Below are 6,962 nucleotides of genomic sequence, written 5' to 3'. Positions count from 1 at the left end.
TTCTGAAAGGCCCCAGAGTCTGCACCACCAAGCAAGCGGTGCCATAAAGACCAAGGAGCTCTCCAAACAGGTCAGGGACAAAGTTGTGGAGAAGTACAGATCAGGATTGGCTTATAAAAAAGGGGGAAGTTTGCACGCCCAATTTTTCAGTTTTTGATTTGTTCAAAAAGTTTGAAATATCCAATAAATGTCGTTCCACTTCATGATTGTGTCCCACTTGTTGTTGATTCTTCACAAAAAAATACAGTTTTATATCTTTATGTTTGAAGCCTGAAATGTGGCAAAAGGTCGCAAAGTTCAAGGGGGCCGAATACTTTCGCAAGGCACCTGTCTATGTGCAGATGGGGAAGTGCAAAAAGAAATACTGGTGTGCAAAAGAGCAGAAAAACAAAATGGGGATGAGTTAGGTAGTTGGTTGCATGGGCTATTTACAGATGAGCTGTGTACAGCTGCAGTGATCGGTAAGCTGTTCTGACAGCTGACGCTTAAAGTTAGTGAGGGAGAGATAAGTCTCCAACTTGTCAGGAATTGTGATGGTTTAAATGTCAGGAATTGTGATAAACTGAGTTGTGATAAACTGTATTTGGCTAAGGTGTATGTAAACTTCCAACTTCAACTGTATGTCTGTAACAGTTTGGGTCTAGACTGTCTCCCCCTTCGAAGAGGGGGGTGACTGTGGCCACTTACCAATCTTTAGGAATCTCAGACGATAAGAAAGAGCGGTTGTAGGGATCCATATCGTGCAGCTCTTTCAGAACATCAGCTGTCTGATCAGAATTCCTTGCAATAAAACTGGCCAATGGCGAAATAACAAGTATCCTGCTCCAGACTCAATGTACAGACCAAACCATTGTCAATTGATATTGGTCCAATTAAGATTGATGCAGGAATCTACTAATGAGTACTAACGATCAATGGAAATAGTGTTTTTTCTGTAATAGGGAATTATCAATGGAAATAGTTGGTTTTCAGTTCAACATCTGTTAAGAATGTCAGTCCTGAACTTATGGTATGGAACGTTCTCATTGGCCCAACCTGAAATAGGATAGAGTTTTATTGAAAGGAATTCTAATTAGTCAACCACAGGCTAGGGCTGGGTAATAAACTACATCCTGTCCCTTTGTTCACTGGAGAGAACCACATTGGGAGACAATGACTGGAGAGCATCACTGAGGACAGGGGAGAATGACCATCTACCTCCCCGTATGATTTGTCCTCTTCGAATAAACCTATTTTCCTCCCCCTGATTTGCTTTGAGGTCTGTGTTATTGAAGAATAACATAAACTGCTAACAATAGGATAGTCTTGGACAGAGCTCATCCAATTTATTCTCCAGTGATTGCATGTTCACCAATAGAACGGAGGGTAGATGGGATTTATCCACTCCCCAACGTAGTTTTGTCAGGTATCCCGCAATCTCTATTACGCCGTCTCTTCCTCCTTCGAATGTTGGGGATTTGGGCCTGGTCCAGGATAATCAACATGACTTTTGCCTCCGACTCATTGAAGTAGAAGTCCTCGTCCAAATCGAAGTTAGTGATAGCTGTTCTAATGTCCAGAAGCTCTTTTCGGTCATAGGAAACAATGGAGGAAACATTATGTACAAAATAAGTTAAGATCAGCGCAAAAAAAAATAGCACAATTGGTCAGGATCTTGTGATAGTAATTATTGCAATATTACATTGGTAGTAGTCAGTGACATATAAAAGCTAAGCAGGGCTTGGGAGACCAAATTAATGGCTATATATTAACTCTCCAGTAGAAGGTGCTGTCCAGCCTATAGTGTATATAACGTTGAAGATCTGACGTTTTTTCAAAGGTACAAATTCAACATACACTATATATGCAAAGGTATGTGGACATCCCGTCAAATGACTGGATTTGACTATTTCAGCCACACCCGTTGCTGACAGGTGTATAAAATCGAGCCCAGCTATGCAATCTCCATAGACAAACATTGGCAGTAGAGTGGCCTTACTGAAGAGCTCAGTGACTTTCAATGTGGCACTGTCATAGGATGCCACCTTTCCAACAAGTCAGTTCGCCAATTTTCCGCCCTGCTAGAGCTGCGCCAGTCAACTGTAATTGCTGTTATTGTAAAGTGGAAACGTCTAGGAGCAATAACAGCTCAGCCGCAAAGTGGTAGGCCACACAAGCTCACGGAATGGGACTGCCGAGTGCTGAAGCACGTAGCGTGTACAACGCGTCTTTCCTCGGTTGCAACACTCCCTATCGAGTTCCAAACTTCGTCTGGAAGCAACGTCAGCACAATAACTGTTCGTCGGAGGCTTCATGAAATGGGTTTCCTTGGCCAAGCATCTGCATACAAGCCAAAGATCACCATGCACAATGCCAAGCGTTGGCTGGAGTGGTTTAAAGCTAACCGCCATTGGACTCTGGAGTGAAGAATCATGCTTCACCATCTGGCAGTCTGATGGACAAATCTGGGTTTGGCGGATGCCAGGAGAACGCTACCTGCCCCAATGCATAGTGCCAACTGTAAAGTTTGGTGGAGGAGGAATAATGGTCTGGGGCTGTTTTTCATGGTTCGGGCGTTGCCCCTTAATTCCAGTGATAGGAAATCTTAACACTACAGCAGACAATTCTGTGCTTACAACTTTGTGGCAACAGTTTGGGGAAGACCCTCTCCTGTGTTAAAATGACAATACCAGAAATGGTTTGTCGAGATCGGTGTGGAAGAACTTGATTGGCCTGCATAGAGCCCTGACTTCAACCCCATCCAACACCTTTGGGATGAATTGGGACGCTGACTGACTGCTGACTGCGAGCCAGTTCTAATCGCCCAACATCAGTAACCGACCTCACAGCAATGTTCCAACATCTAGTGGAAAGCCTTCCCAGAAGAGTGTAGGCTGTTATAAAGGCAAATTGTGGACCAACTCCATATTAATGCCCATGATTTTGGAATGAGAGGTTCGACAAGCAGGTGTCCACATACCTTTGGTCGTGTCGTTTATTTTGTCTGTTGAAAATTGGTTACAATGATGAAATAATCCTGTGGTTGAAACGTCACCCTCAAAACAAAAGATACATTTTTTTTTAAATCAATTTTCCACTAAATTTCCATGTCACAATACGTTGACAAATTACGTTGAAACAGCATTGACTCAACCAATTTGTGTCCAGTGGGATATGATCTCTGTTTCTTTTTCAATCATCACTTCAGCTCTTTTGCTCGTGTTAAGATGGCACATTATCTATTAAATCTTCTCTATTAAGTCACTAAACGCTTCCTAGTTTCCCAGTGTCATCCATCTACTCTTAATTGATATTAATTAAGGCAAGCAGTTGTTCTTCTATTATTTTTGATATCTGCTGTTTTCTAAATGTTTTGCTTTGGCGTTATGGGGAGAGCAAATTTTTTGCATCTTAAAAAAATACAAATTGTACAAATACAAATGTATTCGAAGGTGTTTTTAACTCTGAAACTTTCCTATAGCATATGTAACTTCTAAATGTCCAATTCCACCTTTGGTGTTGCTTATTTCTGCACTTGTCACCCCCATCTCTCTCCCAATTCTTAATATTGACCTGGCTGCAATACAGAGTCCAAAACATTTGGTTAATCTGGGTTTAGCACTCGCTTTGGGAATCTCTGAGTTCTTCTGACTCAGCTGGACGAGTACTTGACATATTTATTTTACTCCAGACTCCAGTTGTGGGTATTTTAGGGATGGGGATCTGAATTGCTTTAACAGACTGTGACCTCATCCACTCTAAACAGAGTGGACTTTTAAAAGCGCATCCCACCAAATGAACCTTGGTTACAAAAACACCCTCTTTCTGTCTGAGTTTTTCCTCATCCTTTGTGTGGCTCCACCGCAAGGACCTGTCCGTCATCATTAGATCTGGTGCAGTCTGAAGAGGACGCTGCGCATTGGTCACAACAATATGACGGACACAGGTCACTGCTACTCCTCCCGGATGACTCAGTTATTTGAGTCAGACACACACACACACACACACACACACACACACACACACACACACACACACACACACACACACACACACACACACACACACACACACACACACACACACAGGGTTGGGGATTAACTGATTAGTGTAATTAGTTACAAACCAGCAAAAATATGATTACTTCTTGGATTACTTTTAAATTTTTGTGAAAAAAAAGACATTATGATACCTTTCTGTTTTCTCAATGACGTTCAATTCAGCATTGAAAAAAGGTGTAAGTTTAAGTTTGTTCCATCTGAGTGAGTCTGACCACAAGTCAGAGACCACTATGATGACACACCAAATGCTTTTGATGGATCCATTTTGTCTACTTCTAAGGCCTCCTAAGGGGAAAGTAATCCAAAATTAACAAAGTAATCAGATTATGTTATTGAGTTTGGGTAATCTAAATGTTCCGTTACTGATTACAAATTTGTGCAGGTAACTGTTATGAATTACATTTACAAATAACTTACCCAACCACACACCTGCGTGTGTGTGCATGTGCTCGCATATTAGAATGTAGGAAAACCTGTGTATTTGTGATGGACTGGTTGTTGTAATGATGTGTAGTAATTTTGCATGAATTCACTTCAGTAAATATAGCTGTTATCTTTTTGCTATTATGAGTCTTCTAAAGCTCACACTTCGGGTAGACAATTCTAACCGTTGAAGGTCTTCCAAAACGTGTATTTACTTTTCTATTTCATAAAACTGCTTCTTCAGGTTCTTGGTGAAGAGTTGTTGGTTACATTTGTAGTTTCAAAGGCCTAAATCTGAAGATAAAATGGACTTGAGTTTAAATCGTTAAATCAGTATGTTGTCCTAGTGCATGGGGTCTCCAACCGGTAGAACTACCAGTGGCTCAGAGCCCACCTATTAGTTCGCCAAGGAATTCTGAAAGTACGTTCCTTTTTTATGTCTTCCATCTCAAACTGTTATAAACATAATGCTCCCAGCTGCTATCCAATCAAAAGCCACATTGACATTATTCTGCCCCTGGTTAGCACCTATTGGCTTAAAAAGCCAAACATAACACAATATTAGGAAATAAATTTCCTGCAATTTTGCCCTCGTCTGTCTGTTTTGTGCGCACATTTGTCTATCACTCCGTATGTAGCCAGTCAGTTGATGCTAATGATAAACGTCTGTGGGTAGAAAGAAAGACTTTCCCCAGAAATATTCTCAATTAAATGTTAATTGCAAAGTAGGCTTACCACATCATTATTTTTATCAATTAGGTGGCGATTGTTTTGTTAACCCTGCCATGACGTGCTGCATCTAGATGCGCAGTTAAAGGGGATTTTTTTCAGACCTCAAACATTTTCTTCTGATGAAATCTACAGTTGATGTCGGAAGTTTACATACACTTAGGTTGGAGTCATTAAAACCCGTTTTAGTTTTGTCAGGTCGGTTAGCACATTTACTTTGTGTATGACACAAGCAATTTTTCCAACAATTGTTTACAGACATTATTTCACTGATAATTCACTGTATCACAATTCCAGTGGGTCAGAAGATTACATACACTAAGTTGACTGTGCATTTAAACAGCTTGGAAAATTATGTCATGGCTTAAGAAGCTTCTGATAGGCTAATTGACATAATTTGAGTCAATTGGAGGTGTACCTGTGGATGTATTTCAAGGCCTACCTTCAAACTCAGTTACTCTTTGCTTGACATAATGGGAAAATCAAAATAAATCATTATTGGGATGAAATCATTCTTGGTTCATTCTTGGGAGCAATTTTCAAAGGCCTGAAGGCTTGTACGTTCATCTGTACAAACAATAGTACGCAAGTATAAACACCATGGGACCACGCAGCCATCATACCGCTCAGGAAGGAGACGTGTTCAGTCTCCTAGTGGCAGCATCATGTTGTGGGAGTGCTTTCCTGCAGGAAGGACTGGTGCACTTCACAAAATAGATGGCCTCATGAGGGAGGACAATTATGTAGATATATTGAAGCAATACCTCAAGACATTCGCCAGGAAGTTAAAGCTTGGTGGCAAATGGGTCTTGCAAATGGACAATAACCCCAAGCATACTTCCAAAGTTGTGGCAAAATGGCTTAAGGACAACAAAGTCAAGGTATTGGAGTGGCCATCACAAAGCCCTGACCTCAATCCCATAGAAAATTTGTGGGCAGAACTGAAAAATAATGTGCGAGCAAGGAAGCCTACAAACCTGACTCAGTTACACCAGCTCTGTCAGGAGGAATGGGCCAAAATTCACCCAACGTATTGTGGGAAGCTTGTGGAAGGCTACCCGAAACGTATGACCCAATTTAAAGGCAATGCTACCAAATACTAATTGAGTGTATGTAAACTTCTGACCCACTGGGAATGTGATAAAAGAAATAAAGCTGAAATAAATCATTCTCTCTACTATTATTCTGACATTTCACATTCCTAAAATAAAATGGTGATCCTAACTAACCTAAGACTGCATTTTTACAAGGATAAAATGTCAGGAATTGTGAAAAACGGAGTTTAAATATATTTGGCTAAGGTGTATGTAAACTATATGCATTGACATGGAATCAGAACATCAATATTCTTTGTTTGTCTATGAATAATTGTAATGTATGAAATTTATTCCAGCAGCATACCACCCTGCATACCACTGCTGGCTTGCTTCTGAAGCTAAGCAGGGTTGGTCCTTGTCAGTCCCTGGATGGGAGACCAGATGCTGCTGGAAGTGGTGTTGGAGGGCCAGTAGGAGGCACTCATTTCTCTGGTCTAAAAAAATATCCAGAGGGCAGTGATTGGGGACACTGCCCTGTGTAAGGTGCTGTCTTTCAGATGGGATGTTAAACTGGTGTCCTGACTCTCTGCGGTCATTAAAGATCCCATGGCACTTATTGTAAGAGCAGGGGTGTTAACCCCGGTGTCCTGGCTAAATTCCCAATCTGCCCATCAAACCATCACGGTCACCTAATAATCCCCAGTTTAAGATTGGCTCATTCATCCCCCTCCTC

The sequence above is a fragment of the Oncorhynchus kisutch genome, linkage group LG21 (assembly GCF_002021735.2).
Source record: "Oncorhynchus kisutch isolate 150728-3 linkage group LG21, Okis_V2, whole genome shotgun sequence".
Taxonomy (NCBI): Eukaryota; Metazoa; Chordata; class Actinopteri; order Salmoniformes; family Salmonidae; genus Oncorhynchus; species Oncorhynchus kisutch.
This window is presented reverse-complemented; position numbering follows the sequence as displayed.